Raw genomic sequence first — 15,731 nt, 5'->3', positions numbered from 1 at the left:
CTAGGGGCTTGGAGCATTTCTCTCTGGCCTTCCACAGCAGAACAGCCTGGAACAGCAGGGTTTCATTCCCGTCCAGGTCAGGACCACAAGCCTACACGTGGTGGTGCAAGCTCTCCTAGCTCAGTCTCCAGCTTGATTTGTGATGATTTCCCAATAATGGGAAGAGATTATGAAATCAAAGAAAGGCGCGTAGATGGAGAATGATAACTCAGGGATGCCAGGGCAGTGCTTTGAGATCTCTGAATCAGATGGAGACAGAACTCCACCACCCTCAGCTTCCCCACCCTCAACTAGGACATCTCCCATGTGCAAAGGAAAACCAGCCCCACCCCAGCCATGCCATTTTAGCTAATGGCCTAGTTAATAAATGGCAAATTCCAAGGGTAATACTGTCAAAGCCTTCCTGACATCCTCAATTGATAATATTAACCACTAAGTGCTCTCCTGCACATCTGATTAATACTAGAAGAATTCTACTTGATTAGGTTATTCCTGAGGGGAAATGTAGGAAAGATAAATATTCCAGGGAAAAAGGAGGCTTTAGACAAGGGGGAGGTCCAGTGTCCATGGTTTATAAAGCTTTTCACCTTGTGGGGAGGGAGAGATTTGTGGTTATCTTCTGCTCCCCAACAACCCTTGCAAAGGATGTGTGTCCCAGCCCTGCTTTGACTGTTCGTATCATAGCTCCTTCATATCATGTTGATGAGAGCATTGTAAGCCAGGCCAAGTGCCTACATCTTTGAAGGGTTGCAGACTTTAAATGTAAAGGCATAATGGCAGAGACTTATGTAATTGTTCCCTTGAAAAGTCTGGCAAGGCAAAATTAGAGCAATTTTTGGGCTCTTGGCACACAGCTGAGAGTGGAGGGAGGAGCAGAGGGTTTTTTCCTACCTTATCCCTACCATACTCCTTCCCTGGAAAGCTGGGACAGTAGTTTGGAGGCTGGGTAAGAAATACAGTATTTTGAGAAAGATACTGGGCTACTGCCCTCTTACCCTTTCCAGAACTGTGGTTCTTAGTTATCTTCTGTTGAGATGTCAGCTAGTCACACTTCTCAAACTGCCTGCAAATTCAGACAGGCATACACAAGATTCCTTATACACGGGCTTTTAAGTATTTATCATTCTGCAGGCTTCTAGAAATGTTGGGGGAAGGGGGTGTCTTTTTAAATGGATGTCAAGATTGTGATACAGAAAATGAGTAGAGCAGTTCTTCATCCCTATTTTCTGATGCTGCCTTTGACAGCTCTGCTGCCTGCATCCTTGCTTCTTTGTTACTGGGAAGTACAACAAGGTTTGGTCATGTTGATATGATCAGAACAGGAGCAAATACTTGGACACACCTGAGTGGTTGTTTGCTGTGTGTTTCCCTGGCAGCTCTCTAAAACTGGGATCTGCTTCACTGACCAGAGCAGGCATTAATGGGAAGACATGGGGAAGAGATAAAAGACAAAAAGGTTTTTGGAGCTGGATATGATTTGCTGATGTGTATAAAGAGTTGATGGGAGGAATAAAGAGGACAGAGACAGACTCTTAGAGATTTTTACTGTAAGGGTGTTTGAACATAGGAACTGGTTGCCAGAGAGGCTGTGGAGTCTCCATCCTCAGAGATAATTCAAAATCCAACTTGACTGCTCTCAACACACTGTAATTGAGCCTGTTGTGAGCAGGGCAGGTGGACTAGATGATCTCCAGAGCTGCCTCCAATCTCAGCAGTTCTGTGGTCCTGTAAGCACACTTGCAAAATACGTGTTAGAGGGTAGTTGGGATAAGCTGACTTGGGAGGTGAAACTAGCTTTGGAAGTTCTCACAGATCCCTGGAAATACCATAGTTGAAAGCAGCTTTCCATATTTTGGGTTTTTTTCCAGACTATGTGAAACATAACCTGCAGACTAATTGATAATCTCAAATGGGGAAAGGAGTGAACTGTAGTACTATAGTAAAGTCTCTAGAGAAAAGAAATTTTTAAGCTGCCTCAGTTATTTCAGACAATTTTGCACTTCAGCCCCTGCCCCAAAGTATGGGGCTGTGCCATTCTCTCACATAGCAAGCTTGGCATTTGCCTGAAGGTATGAGAAGAACATCTGGGAGGTTTAGAAGGGGAGAACTGGGAGAGCCCAAGGCTCTTAAACAAGAAGAATGGAGAAATGTGATAACATCATGGAGTAGTAAAGGGCTGGAGAGACAATACAGATAATACAAAGAGAATGGGTATAATTTGTTCTCCATGTCCAGGGCATATAAGATAAAATTTCAAGTTTTTTAACTACAGCAAGGCTTTTGGGGGAAAAAACCCACCTTCATAGCAGTAAATCTAATGAAACCTAGTAATAAAGTGCAAAGACGGCTGTGGAGTTTATGAAGAAAATATTTAAAACAGAGTATAAAAATTTCAGTCGAGGATGGCAGACTGAGCTGACCTGCCTTGGGGCAAGCAGATGGATAGACCAGAAAGTCTCTTTCTGTCCTCAGCTTCTGTGACTCCCTAAACAGTGGGAGTTCATATGCAGCAGAGAGCTTGCCTGCAGGAAGAGGCAGAGACAATGTCTCCAACTCCAGTTTCTAACTCTAAAAAAGCAGGAAAAATTAATTTTACCGTGTGGTTTTCTTACCCTTGGACTTTCTCAGATGGTAAGATGCACCATCTTTTGTGGCTTTTCACATCTGATGATGTCACAATTTCAGAGTTAGTCCTGGGTCTAGCCCTGCCCTTTGCAGGGAAGCTCAGTACCAGAAGTGGCCTTTTTGTTGTTATTCTATTCGTGGTTGTTCTTCTCCCTTGTCAATAGCTTGTCTAGAAGACCTGTGCCCTGCAATTATATAACTCTCTGCCAACATCAACATGTATAAAAATGTCATTGCACTCTACAGTGGCTCTTAACATGGAGCAATTCCTTAGGAGAGGGGGTGTGGTGGAAAGGCAAGCAACCTCCCTGGAGTGAGAGAGGCAACCACTGCTTGTTAACTGATCTTGTGAAAGGAGGGGAAATAAGTTGATAAAAATAATAAAAGGTCATAATGCAGAATAATTTGGGCATCAATTCCTATACAAGAAATTACAAGATTACCTTCTTAGTCCAGTGAAAGATTGTAAATCCTGATCTGACACATTCATAGGGAATTCCCCACCAAATGTCTTATTCCCTTCCTACTTGTAGCCTCCCACACCCTGTCCCAGACCACAGATAACAGTTTTAGGCATGCTGTGACTAAGCAAGAGTGAATAGATCCCACTGGTAAAGCAGGCAGTAGGGAAGATGAAGTTTCTTGCTTTAAAACATCGTCTCCAGAAGAAGCCTTTCTACCTTCAAATTCAGCTTTGGGAATTCACTAGCAGCTGACCAAGGATTTTTAGGCTTTTGCTTAGTTCTAAGTTGTGAAACCATAATCCCTGAGGAAAAGAGTTTCCCAAGTCTTCCTCAGCCTCCAGGTCATAGCACCTTTTCAGTCCATCTCTCCTTTGCTGCTTCAGAGGAAGGCACCAGCCTCAGCAGTTTCCTGCTTTCTGCAGCCTGTGCTTTAGAGGCGCCTTCTCAAGTGTGGGTGAGCCTCACACTGCCCTGGAGAGCCAAACCCTGTAACGTGCTGAGAGAGCAGACTCTCCACTCCTGGCATTTCTTTATATTCCAGCCCACAGTCATTCCCTTTCTGAGAAACCTAACCACTCTGTGTCCTTTGTTCCCTCCCTCTCCACTCCCTGGACACATCCACTGCCATGAGTTGTCTCAGCCAAGGATTTGGAGCCAAGATATGAAGGAAATGCTTTAACCAGATGTGTGCCCATGCCTGTGACACTGAACTTTTCAGATGCTGGTATTTAACAAGATTGCCATCTCCCCTGCCTCCCAGCAGCAAGGTGAGTAATGGGTGGGACAGCAGCATATCCAGAAAAACACCTCTTTTTGAAATGGAAGCAGAAGAGGTTATAATTCGACTGCAAAAATTTGCTCCAGGCTGAAAACTTGGCAAACAAAAGCTTAGCTTAGGAGTGATTTAAAAGGAAACAACAAAAAAAGAATAAAATAAATCAGGGCAGTCATTTTGGGTGGAGATGAGGGTCCAGAGCTTAAAGATCATTCTTTAGTGGGGGAGGAGAAGGAACAGCTCAAGACAGAATTGCATTTGGCTCTCAGCCCTACTATAACTGAGCCTTTCAAAGCCAGGAGAATAAACTTAATCCAAGTCCAGTCCCTAACCCTTTTGTCAGAGGAAAGCAATGCCCCCTGTACTCTTTAAGGCAGAGTGGATGCAGGTATGATGGCATTAGCTGAATTCTTCCTATTGCCAATTTCTAAATATGGATTTCCCTGTACCTTAAATTGTAAAATCACATGAAGTCATTAAGATTCAGTTTTCCCAAGAAGCAAAGAGGGGCAACCCTTCTTTTCAGCATTATGACTCTCCTCAGGCCCTCTCTCACTCTGCTGTACCACGCCTGCTGCTCAGCATCTGTGTCCTGCTTTTGCCTTCAACATTGCACAGAGCCACTCCATAACAAGCTGGAGACCTGAACAAGAGGATGACTGCTCCTTGCAGCTCTTACATGGGACTTGTTCACAGTCCCAGGCTGACAAAGCTAAGGAAGAGGAAGAGCTGCATAGCAGCAGAGACCAGGAAACCTCTAGGGGGAAGGCTTTTTCAGATCATTATCTATGTGCATAGCAAACATGGTTGGCAGCACACTGGGCACAGGCCTTGAGAGACAAAGACAAGGCCCAGACAGTTCCCCTGCCTTTTGTCATCTCCAGACCCCTGAGCCCCTCCAGCCTGTATGCCCATGCATAAAGTGCATTGCAGACTCCCTTTGCAGTGCTGTGACTGAGATTTTATTGATGGCCTGGAGCCTCCACACATCATGTTAGGGAGAAAAGTGTAATGGTGACATTTTAGACAAACTCTTCAACCTGCAGAAAAGGATTTTGCAGTGGAGTGGGTTAAACACTGGAATAAGTACACCAGCAAGTGTATGAAAGCTCCATCTTTGCAGATTTCAGAACTCAATTGGATAAAGACTAAAGCTATCTGACATAGTTTTGCTAATTCTCCTTATTGCTATGCACACTTCTAAAACAGCCATCCCCTGGGCTGCCTGATGGAGTGCTTTGGCTGTAGCAGGTACCAAAGAACAATAGGCTAAATGAATGATCAAAGGCTCCCTCCCTCTTCATGGTTTCACTCCTATGTTTGATTCCATCAGCTTAAAGTGACACAGGCAGTCATGGTTTCGATGGGGTGCTACTTAATTTTGCTCAGAAGAGGCCTTCTTTGAAGGGCAGCACAACTTAAACCTCTCTGGTTTTGCAGCAGGCTTCATAGTTTGCTTGCAGATATTTCTGTATGTGTTCACAGATCCTCCCTTCAAGCACCTCAAGACTGTCTGAAGAACTCAGTGCTCTCCAGCACTCTCTCTGACCGTGCCTTGTTTTGCTTCATATGAAACAAATGCACTTTAATTCTGTCCTTTCTCTGGACTTAATGAGGCAGGGAGAACCAGCCACTACAGAAACTTTTAGAAATAGGTCTCTTTGTTCAGAAGGCTTTGAGAAACACTGTGCTTTGCTTTGTACTTCTTGCAGTATTAAGAGATCTCTTACCTTTACTGCTGTACTGTATGATTTGAGACCAGGCTGTCAAAGCATCATATTCTGAACATCTCAGTAGAATCAACTCACTGAGATGTTGAGGAAGGCTGTTCAAGATGCTGATGCTTTCATGTATTGCCATTTCTAGGGAAGACTGAAGTTATAGAGCATGGAATCCAGCCCTTCTTCTAGCTACCCAAGGGCAGTAAAAGCATCTACAGACTGATCTTCTACAGCTGGTCTAGAGCACTGGAACTTCCAGTTGTATATGCTTTCAGGGTACAAGCCACCCCAGGAAAGCTGCTTTTCAAAAGGTATATCATCTCTTGTTTAGACTAGAAAAACTAAAAAGGGAAAAAAAGAAAAACATTTAGCTTTGGCATCAAAACAAAGCAAGTCTTTCGTTTCCCTAAGCTTCTTTAATTGTGCTTCATGCAAAAGAAAATGATACTGTAAAAATGAGCGAAGATGAAGGTAAAGACAAGGTACTGGCATTGGAGATAAGCTTAAATCAGAACCCAGCAGAAATAATATGGCAGTGGAAGAAGTTTAACAAGTTCATTTTATGTGCCACTGTGTCATGCTTCCCTTTGTTGCTCAAGAATGTTGCTTCACTGGTTCCTAGGGGTGTGAAAGGGCCATGCTGCTGGGATGATGTGACCCACAGACTGCATGAGCTACTATCGGGCTACCTTTTTATCTGGAAATTGTTGTTCTACTTGTATTGCCATTTTTCTATGGACCAGGAACCAAGCTTTATAGTCAGATGTCTCCTGTAGTATGCCAGCTTGTGAAACAGCACTGTGCAGGGCAAAAGTGCAATTAGAGCAGGTGGGCACTCCAGCTGAGTCAAGGGAAGTCAGTATGCCTCTGTAGAAAGCATTCACACTGGTCAGGAGGCTTGAAAGGTACCCATCTTGTAAAAAGCTAAGAAGTGCAAGCTAAATGCTCTTTAAAATAATGGAGATCCCTCTGACCTTTGCTTTCAAAGGGAGGAGGCAGGACAAGACACTCACAGACTGTATTGTGTGTACACATACACAGCAAGGGACAGGAGGAACCTCACAGCCCTGGTCAGGAGAGTGCACTGAGAGTTTATGAGAAGCCCTGGAAGGTACACACTGCCAGGCTGCAAGTTTGTGCGGCCAGGCTGGAGAAGAGCTTACACCAAGGGCTGGCATCTCTCCCTCCTCTCAGTGTTTGTACACATCCTAAACTGCTACTGCCTGGTCTGGTGTGAGTCCTGAGACTGGAAGAGCCAGCTGGTAGGTCTGCAGTGCATTGCTAGAGATCTTTAAGCCTGCTTGCTTTCCTTCCCATCCTCCAGTTCCCACTGTACGCCCAATCCTGGGACAAAGACTCCCACTGAAAAGCAAAGGAGTAGCTATAGTGAAAGATTCCCAAGTCACTGCCCACGTCAGCTGCCCCTGCTCCTGCAGGCTGTGGCTTGTGTGATGGCAGCTAGGATTCAATTCCATGATTTTTGAATCCCTCCTCTTATGGCACTAAGTCCTTTGTGTGGACACACTTAAGCCAGATAGAGTGGCCAGGAACTGATCAACATACATTTATAAAAGAAATAGAGGTGGAACTCTGCTTTCCTTCTCTTTTTCTGCGTTTCTTCTACCTAGAGGCACAGTCAGTCAGTTTGATGATAGTACCCAGCTGGTTGTTAGCTCAACCCTACACAGAAAAAAATAAACTAAAAAAAGAAAAAGAGATCATCATTTGTTCTGCCCTGGATAATCACAAAGCCTGTTCTCAAGTACCTGTGTAAGCTCCAAGTAAGTCCATTGTAATTTCCCCTTCTACCCCTTCCAGCATAAAAGACACTTTATAGGCCTTTGCTCTACAGGACCATGCTTCACATGTGAAGGACTCAGAAAAGGCAAGGGTAGGACTCCTGTAACAGCTGTAACTCAAATGTTTTTGCACACATATTATTTTTAGTTAATATAGATGGTGTTAACATTAATGCCTTAACCCTTGAGGAAGAGAGCTAATTTCCAGGTCGATATGGCCAGGGAGCTGGCTAATTTCCAGTGTTTTGGGGAGAGAGCCAAGAAGTGCAATGCCAGGGTGTTTCTGGCTGCTGGTGTTCCTGAGTGGACCACATCCAGGTCTGCACTTCATCCTGGGTTTCCAGCCACTGTCTGCCATCCCACCACCCTCTGTGTGCGCCATGAGCTAAAGTGTCTTTAACAGCTGGGCATTACCAAGCTGCAGCTGCGGGTTGTGATACTGTCACCCAAAATGCCTAGAAGGGGACAAACTGGCTGCTTATTAACAGAGCTGTACAAGGCATGCAGCTTACAAACAACAGCCACTGTGGTCTAGGAGTTTAGTGTGAGTAAGATGTAGCAAAACAGTGACACCATCACCCATACACCCAGTGTTGTTACTGACATATGGGTCTAACCAGGAAAAGGCTGTGGCAAGCAGGCAGGAGAGGAAAAGGGAAGGGAGATTTCAAACAGCACAGAGAAAGAAAACCTTGCGTTCGTGCTTACGTCAGTAGCCTGTCTGTATGCTGACCCCAGGCTCACCTGAGCCTTGGCAAAGCTCCCCTTTGTTCTGTGTTGGCGTTCAGAATCCAGAGTTATCCACCACTTCGTGACCCATTCCACCCAGACAGCCTGCCCATGATTGCTTCATAAAGCAAGACCAGGAATCAAAAACAGGGCATGTTTCCTGAGTAGAGATGGAAAACAGCTGTGCTGGAAAAAAGGAGGGGTTTTCTGGCTGAGCAGTGGAAAATACAGATCAAGGCCTGGTTGTGCAATCTTCTCTGGCTGGCCTTTGGCTGCTATTGTGGCAAGGGGACCAGCTGGACTTGGCAAGAGGCTGCCACCCGGTGATTGGGGTAGTAAGAGCCTCTTGTGACAAGGCTGGAAACCCAGAGCTTAGTTCTGCACGTTTTACAAATGCTTGGGAGGCTGAGAATTGACATCTGGTGATACTGCCCTCCCCAGTGTCCTGCAGTCAGATCTGTCTGGCCAGTCCCAGATGGTGTTTGAATGGCCAGCCCTGTTAGTGCAAAGACACAGAGCTCGGTAGGGCTGCAGAGAAGCAGCATCTACCCAGGTGTGAAGCCCAGTTCTGCCTAGTGCTCATAAAGTGCTCCCTGTGCAGCCAGAGCCAGGGGATGTGGTTATGTTGTCTGGCCAGGTTCCTGTGTCTGAATCCCCAGTGCCTGACTGAGGACTGTGAAGGGAGACTGACCAAAAGATCTTAGAGCTTGAATCTGCTGTGCCACTGCTGTCCTCTGAAATCAAGGGACAGCTATGGCCTGACTTCACTAGCCTAAAATGCTGCTCATTTCAAGCGTGGCTTCTGGAAGAGATCTTGATTTTTATCAAATTCAAAATCTCTAATAAAAAAGTAAAGGGACCAGCTGAGTCTGGATCCAGAGACAAGGGGTGCAGGATTCTGTCTGGTTTTTTAAAATCTAATTATTGTGTACAAGAAGGAGAGAATGGGCAAGAACAGAGAGGGAGAATTAGGCCTTTGCTTCAGAGCCAAATTACCAAAAAAATTACCCTCTTCTGCAGAAAGAGCCCTGCAACATCTCCTCTCCTCACTAAAAAGGGGCAAAATGGTGAGAAGGCAGAAGCAAAGGAGGTAGGCAAGACCATGAATCACCTCCTGGGCTCATACATGGCAGCTGCATTGGCCTCTCTTCTTAGCACCTGGAACAGCAGAAGACAGCATAATGGATGTTCTTTACTCTGCAGTGTTGGAGGAGACCGTGCTTTCCTACAACTGGCTCAGCTACTGAGCTAAAATATATGGATCCAAACCTTGCTCTGCAGCAGCTTCCAACAGTGTTCATCACTAAGACAGCACAACTGCAGGGCAAAAAATCAAACCCAAAAGTGATCACTGCTACAGAGCCATGAAGGGAAGGAAGATGTGATATGGTGACCTGTAGCAGGGAGGAAACTGCAGAATTTAGGCAAGAGCAGTGCCCAGAGAAGATGCAGAGGGAAGCAATTTTGCTCCAAATAGCAAACTCTGGAGTATTTATGATTCTGTGCTGGGGGCTGAACACGATAAGCACACCCCATGGAAGGGGTAAGAGACTTAAGGCTCTGCTGAGAGCAGCCAACCTCTCCTGTGAGAGATCCAGTTTGATTCTTGAGGTGCAGCTTATGGGGGGCCTTCTGCAGCACAAGAAAAGAACAAGACAAAGAACAATGCATTTTGCAATGCAAGTGCACCTGATTTAGCTATTACTGGTTTAAGCCAGGTCACACTAAACTTGGTACACAACAGGCTTTGCACAAGTACACACAAAATCAATTTGCTTAAACCTGGGCAACTTTGTAAGACATCCAGACAAACAAAACTCAGATAGATACACAAAATGAATAGTTAGTAACTGCTTTGGCAGTCTTAGGCCTTTTGAAAACATAGCATTCACTTGCAGATGAAATCTCTAGTGCCTCAGTTTATCTTCAATACAAAACAGGATGGAGGCATATTTTAGAAATAATTTGCAAAGCGAGATGCTAGTCTTTCAGCCTTCACTGACCTGAAGTTATTCTTTATTAAAAAATTGTCCTTCCTTTTTCACTTCTTAATGTGGTATCAGTCATGATGATTCTTATGAAACAAACATTCTCCATCTGTATCTACTCAGCAGAGTCCAAATGGGACCTCAACAGTGGCTGAAACAAAATTTCATTAAAAAAAATTTGTTCCCATGGAAAAGTTCCAATTTTGATGAAATATTTCCTGCAAGAAAGCAAAAACCAAACCTATCATTCAAAGGTTTGACCCAATGTCTGCTCTTCAAGAGGGAGAAGGGTAGTGGAGAGGAAGCAAGTGAGTGCGGGTTTTGGAGAAAAGAAATCCTACCAATAAATGGGGATAATGAAAGCAGAGGGAAGAAAGTACAAATTCCCAGGCATTCCAGACATATCTGGTATCCTTTACATCCTGCACTCTGCACTTCAGTTGTACATATTTCTGTGTTCCACTGCAGAGGCAGCTGCATTTCAGTTGGGAGTTACTGTATGAAGAGTTTTGTATAGTTGTTACAGGATCTTATGAGATGAAAAGGAGCTGACCACAGCAAAGAAAGTAAAATAGAACATGCAATCTTTTAACTATGCTAGAAACCACTTATGCCACAGAGAAATGGATGCCAGGAAGCAAAAACTTCCAGAAGAAATTAGAAATAAAGGAAAAAACAGGAAAAGTCACCGGTAGCTGAGAAAAGAGTGCAGGATCATTACCACATCTGAGATGCTGAAAAACAGCCTCTGGTTTTCTGTAGCTCTTCATCTGTTTTTCTGTTCATTTTTGTCCTTCTCTTTAACCTTGCTGGGTAAAACACATCTCCAAGGACAAATAAAAATGATTTTTCTTGCTAGTGCTGCTGACTTCGCAACCTGTCAGAAAACTGACTAAACTTGAAGCTCCTTCAGTCAGTCACTTTAAAATACAGTCAGCCTTGTGTTTAAAGAAAAAAATGAACTATATGAATTCAACACCAGGGTTACTCTGCTGCATATTACAGCATTCTACTGGGCTCTGGGAGGAACAACACAACTGAGGTAATGAGTACTGTTACAAAGGAAGAGCTGCAAAATATTAGGCTTGGCAACTGCAGTGTAGTGAAGATGCTTTATTTGTTACAATTAAATAGGTATTTTATTAAAGAATTCTTAGAGAAAAAAAATGGCCTGGGAGCCAGAAAAAATACCATTTAGAACCCAGGTTCAGGAAATGTGAATTAATTTTTCTAGGGCCATATTTAACCTGCCCAAGGAAAAATGACTGAATTTTAACACTGTAGGGGTTGTAATCTGCAGTGGGTGCTTTTGTCATCAATTACATTCATCTTCTCTGGAAGCATTTTCCCCTTTTACCTGCACCATAGGTGGGAGGACAGCTATAATTTATTTTAGGAAACTTTTCTGCCTCAGCTTCTTCGCTGCTCCTCATAGTTACACTCAGAGCCCAAATAGTATGGAGGGATTTATGGATTGGCAGATCCACCTATCATCTACTGTCTCTGCCAAACTCTGCTTTCAGACTATGGTTAGGACAAAAGAGGGGTGCCTTTCAAAATCAGCCTCATCTTACTCAGGGTCACAACAAAAAAAGTGAAATTATGATTGGTCCATTATCCATTGCCTTCATAATTTCTGTGTGCCTGCCTGGCCCATACAGTTCATCCTTTCGTATATTCTAACAAGTGTCAGATTTTGGCTTATGAGCCAAGTGCAAAGGTGCATAAAATGTGAGGTTGAGTGTCTTTTTAGGCTGTGTATGGGGTGGGGGTGGTCTTTGTGAAATAGCTGATTCAAATCCCTAGGCAAGAATAAATGAAAACATGGAGAGAGTCAGCTATAGGAACAAGGTGAACCCTAGAGCAAGAGATGTAATTTTTCAATCAAGCTTTTAATGAAAAGATCATAAAATAACAGTTTCTCATCACTGTACATTAAGACTGCAAATTTCTGAATGCTGAGATCATATTATAATTTCTGTATCTTTTTATATGACACTTGAGTTGAAGCCACAACTATTGTGGCTCTGACCTGAATTCAAGCTCTTGAAGGAAATGAACAGAACATTGCAGCAGGAATGTCGGCCTTTTCCTTGACCTCCCCTCCTTTCCTCCTCCCCAGGAAACATCCAGGGCTTTCAGACTGACTGATAGTTAAGGCTTAAAATGAAAAAAAAACCAACCAAACAAAAACCAAAAACCAAAAGGGGTGATGCAACATCCCTTTTTCAATTGTATCTAAAATATTAAAATAAAACGGGGAAAAATATCCAGCCAGCCAGAACAAGATCCTCTCCTCATAGAAAAGTTATCCCCAGCCAGTCAAAAGTCCCATGGAAGGTCAGAGGAACAGCTGTGCTGGGAGTGCTTCGATTGGTAACTTGTGACAGAGGAAGTTTAAACCAGTCCCACTCCTCAGGGAAAGCAGCGCTGTGAAGTGGGTCCCTAATGCCAATAAATGCTACATCAAGTGTGGTGGTTCAGACCTGCCCCACCACATGCCACAGGTGCTGCTCTCTCCCAAAAACACTGATCCCCTGGTCCCTGTGTTCAACACTGGCCTTCAAAATGTTTAGGAAAATTAGGGAAGGAAGGAAGGAAAGAAGATGGTGGTGATAGGAGACACTGGAAAAAAAAAAATGCATTTCTATCTCTAAACTTACGTGGCAGGATCTTTGAGTTGTTAATGAAAACAAGGAAACCAGAATAAACAGCAGTTTTGATGTGGCAGAAAGATGAACCAGGGCTGAAACAAAGGAATCTTCCTGACTTGGAGGACCAGCTAGGAACCTTACAGCAGAGCTGGAACTGCTTCACAAGGGTTCCCAAATCTTTTCCTTTTGCAAGGAAAGCAGCAAATTTAGTGAGTCTAACAGGAAATAATCAAAGGTGAAATTTCTTACCCTATTCTGAAAAAATGCAAAATACGAGGAGTGGAAAGGGGCTGAGGAACAGCTTTTCCTTTTGCCTGCTTGTCTCCTGCACTAAAATCAGGACCATAAAGCACCATGGGAGTTAAAACACTGCAAAAGGCTACTTTCAGCTATTGAAAGCAACCCCTATATTTTCTTTTTCAAGAATATGGCCAGTTCTGGAGTGCAAGAAAAAGCTTATAAAAAGAAAGGATTTTACAGTAAATTGAGAGACTTTACTGATGTTGAGCAAATAATTATTTAAACAAAAACTAAGAAAAAAATGCCAAGTCTCTTTACTTATTCCAGAATTGCAGCTCTGGGTTCATTTAGATTTTAAATTCTTGCTTAAACAAATGTTTATCCAAACGTGCCATCTCAAGATGAGCATTTCTGCTGTCTGGGGACAGCTCGATGTTTGCTACCTAGAGCCTCTTAAACCCACTTTAAAACATAGGGAGGTTTTGTCTCTTTGTTTTTTTATTTGTTTTTCCCTTAACTCCAGCACTGCTGATTGGAAAGGTTTCAGAATTTGGCAAATATCCAGAAATCAGCAAACATCCTTTCTTCATGCTAATTTGTAAAGCTGAAGTGGGTGCTGACTCCAGCAATACTGGAACGAGAGGCTCTGTAATGCACAGCTTTTCCCAGGGGCTAGAGCCCCCTTGTGCTGTGGCAAACCTGATGCTTCAGTATCATTTGCAAGGCCCACCATGAGTAGTAGCAGAGGCTGTGGGGTTTGGCACGGAGCTTCCTCTGCCCAGCCTTGGCCTCGACTCCCCACTTTTGAGATCCTTATTGCTATCACAGTAAACAGTAAGTGAGGGATGAGGGGGACTTTAAAAAGGAGCTATATCCTGTCCTTCAGGCAGAACAGACTTGTCTCAGTCACAAGCTGCAATCAGAAGCACACAACTATTCCTCAAGTGACTTTTACCTTCTCTGGATTTTGCCAGCAGTCACCTCAGATTTCATTTTGTTTCACTAAGTGCACTGGATGTTTCTCTGGTCAAGACCCATATTCCTGCTTTTCAGAACTGAAGCAACGTGGTAAAATACTGCTAACCCAGACTTTGAACCTGCACTGCTTGAAAACAATGCTTTCCACACACAAGAGAGAGAGGAAAACAAAAACAAAAACCAAAATGGGAATCTTAAGAGAGTGACACTGTAAATTGAAACATTTAAATACAGCAAAACATAAATTCCTCTTCTATGCAAAGCTACAAAAGTCCAGTCTTTGTATTGTCTTCACAGGTTATGGTTTATGGCTATGCTGAGTCTCTGAGATTCCTTTTTTCTTTTTTTTTTCTTTTTTTTAATATATTTTTTCATTTTTTTGAAATCCTGTAGAGAAGACCCTGCGGACACATCTTTGTGTTTGCAACTTTCTGAATTACATTGCAAAACTGTGCATACAGAATCTGAGAAATAAATACATTCATTACTGCACATACATATTGATACAAAAACAACACTGTCAAATAGTGTTTGCACCATCTTTGTTAGATATTAAGACCAGGCAAAATTAATATTTCATTTTCCATCAGCCCCCCCTCAAATGCTTGAGGTGGCTTTGGTGTAGAAGGTAAAAGCTACAAAGGGTCAAGACTAATGATGGGGAGCCTTCTTAAACCTTTTTATTTTTGGCTTCAGCGGTATTTTAGCAAACCATCCTCATTGGTCATCTTTAAACTGTCCTACCATGCTGAGCGGTTTAGGTTTCCACCTAGGCAGCTTTAGCAGTTTTGGTTGGGCTCTTCGTGCAGGACTGTAAGGTCTGCAGTGAATCAATCCAGCGCTTTCATTAAGGGGCTCCGAGGGCCCGGAGAGCCCAGCCCGCCCGGGGGAGGCCGCTCGGTGCCCCCGGGCTGGGCCGGGAGCGGGCCGGGCTCTGCCGCGGCAGCGGCCGCAAAGCCTCACAGAAGCTGCGTGTCAATAGCTCTTTGGTGTCTTCTGTGACCTTTGTGGCTCCTGCTAACACCCCCAGCACGGAGCTGGGCCTTTGGGGCTTTTTTTGCCAGGAATTTGCTTTTGGAGGTTTTGCAGTAAAGGACTGGAACACAGCCCAGCTCCCCATGGTTGAAGTTATGGAGATGTGCTGGGTACAGCAGCTCCCAACATCTTCTAACATCCTTTTTTATCTCTAGAGCTTCTTGCATCTCCCTTTGTCCTCTTGATTCCCTCAGACTCCTCTGAGGAAGAGGTAGGCTGGAATGCCTCTACAATAGTGCCTGGGTCTCACTGCCAGCAACATCTCTCATGGATTGAAGAAAAAAAAAAAATTCTACATGCCATATTTGTAATTGCCCACCCTCTCCCCACCCTCCCCGAGCAGTGCTGGAATGCAGGCTGGGACACAGATCCCCCTCCCAAGCTGGGGAACATTGTGTAGCCTTCAGAGACAAACCAATGGAAAAAGCAAAGATTAATTTTGACTGGCCCCTAGATCTGTTGAGGTCTGAAACTGTAAAAGTTTATGTAAACAATGAGATAAATATATTAGTACTTTTCTGAGCCAAGTGAGGTTCCATACTCATTCAAATGTGCTTTGGTTTAAAAAATAGTTTTGTGAATTTGGGTATGAGCTTCTTTATTCTTTTATACAACTTTTGCTATTTTATCTTTTTTTTCCTGTTATTCCGAAAACATTCTGGAACTAAGTGACTAAAGCATATACTTAAGCTGCCTGGCCTCTTTTTTTTTCTTTTTTTTTTT

The sequence above is a fragment of the Parus major genome, chromosome 15 (genome assembly GCF_001522545.3).
Source record: "Parus major isolate Abel chromosome 15, Parus_major1.1, whole genome shotgun sequence".
In the NCBI taxonomy this organism is placed as follows: Eukaryota; Metazoa; Chordata; class Aves; order Passeriformes; family Paridae; genus Parus; species Parus major.
This window is presented reverse-complemented; position numbering follows the sequence as displayed.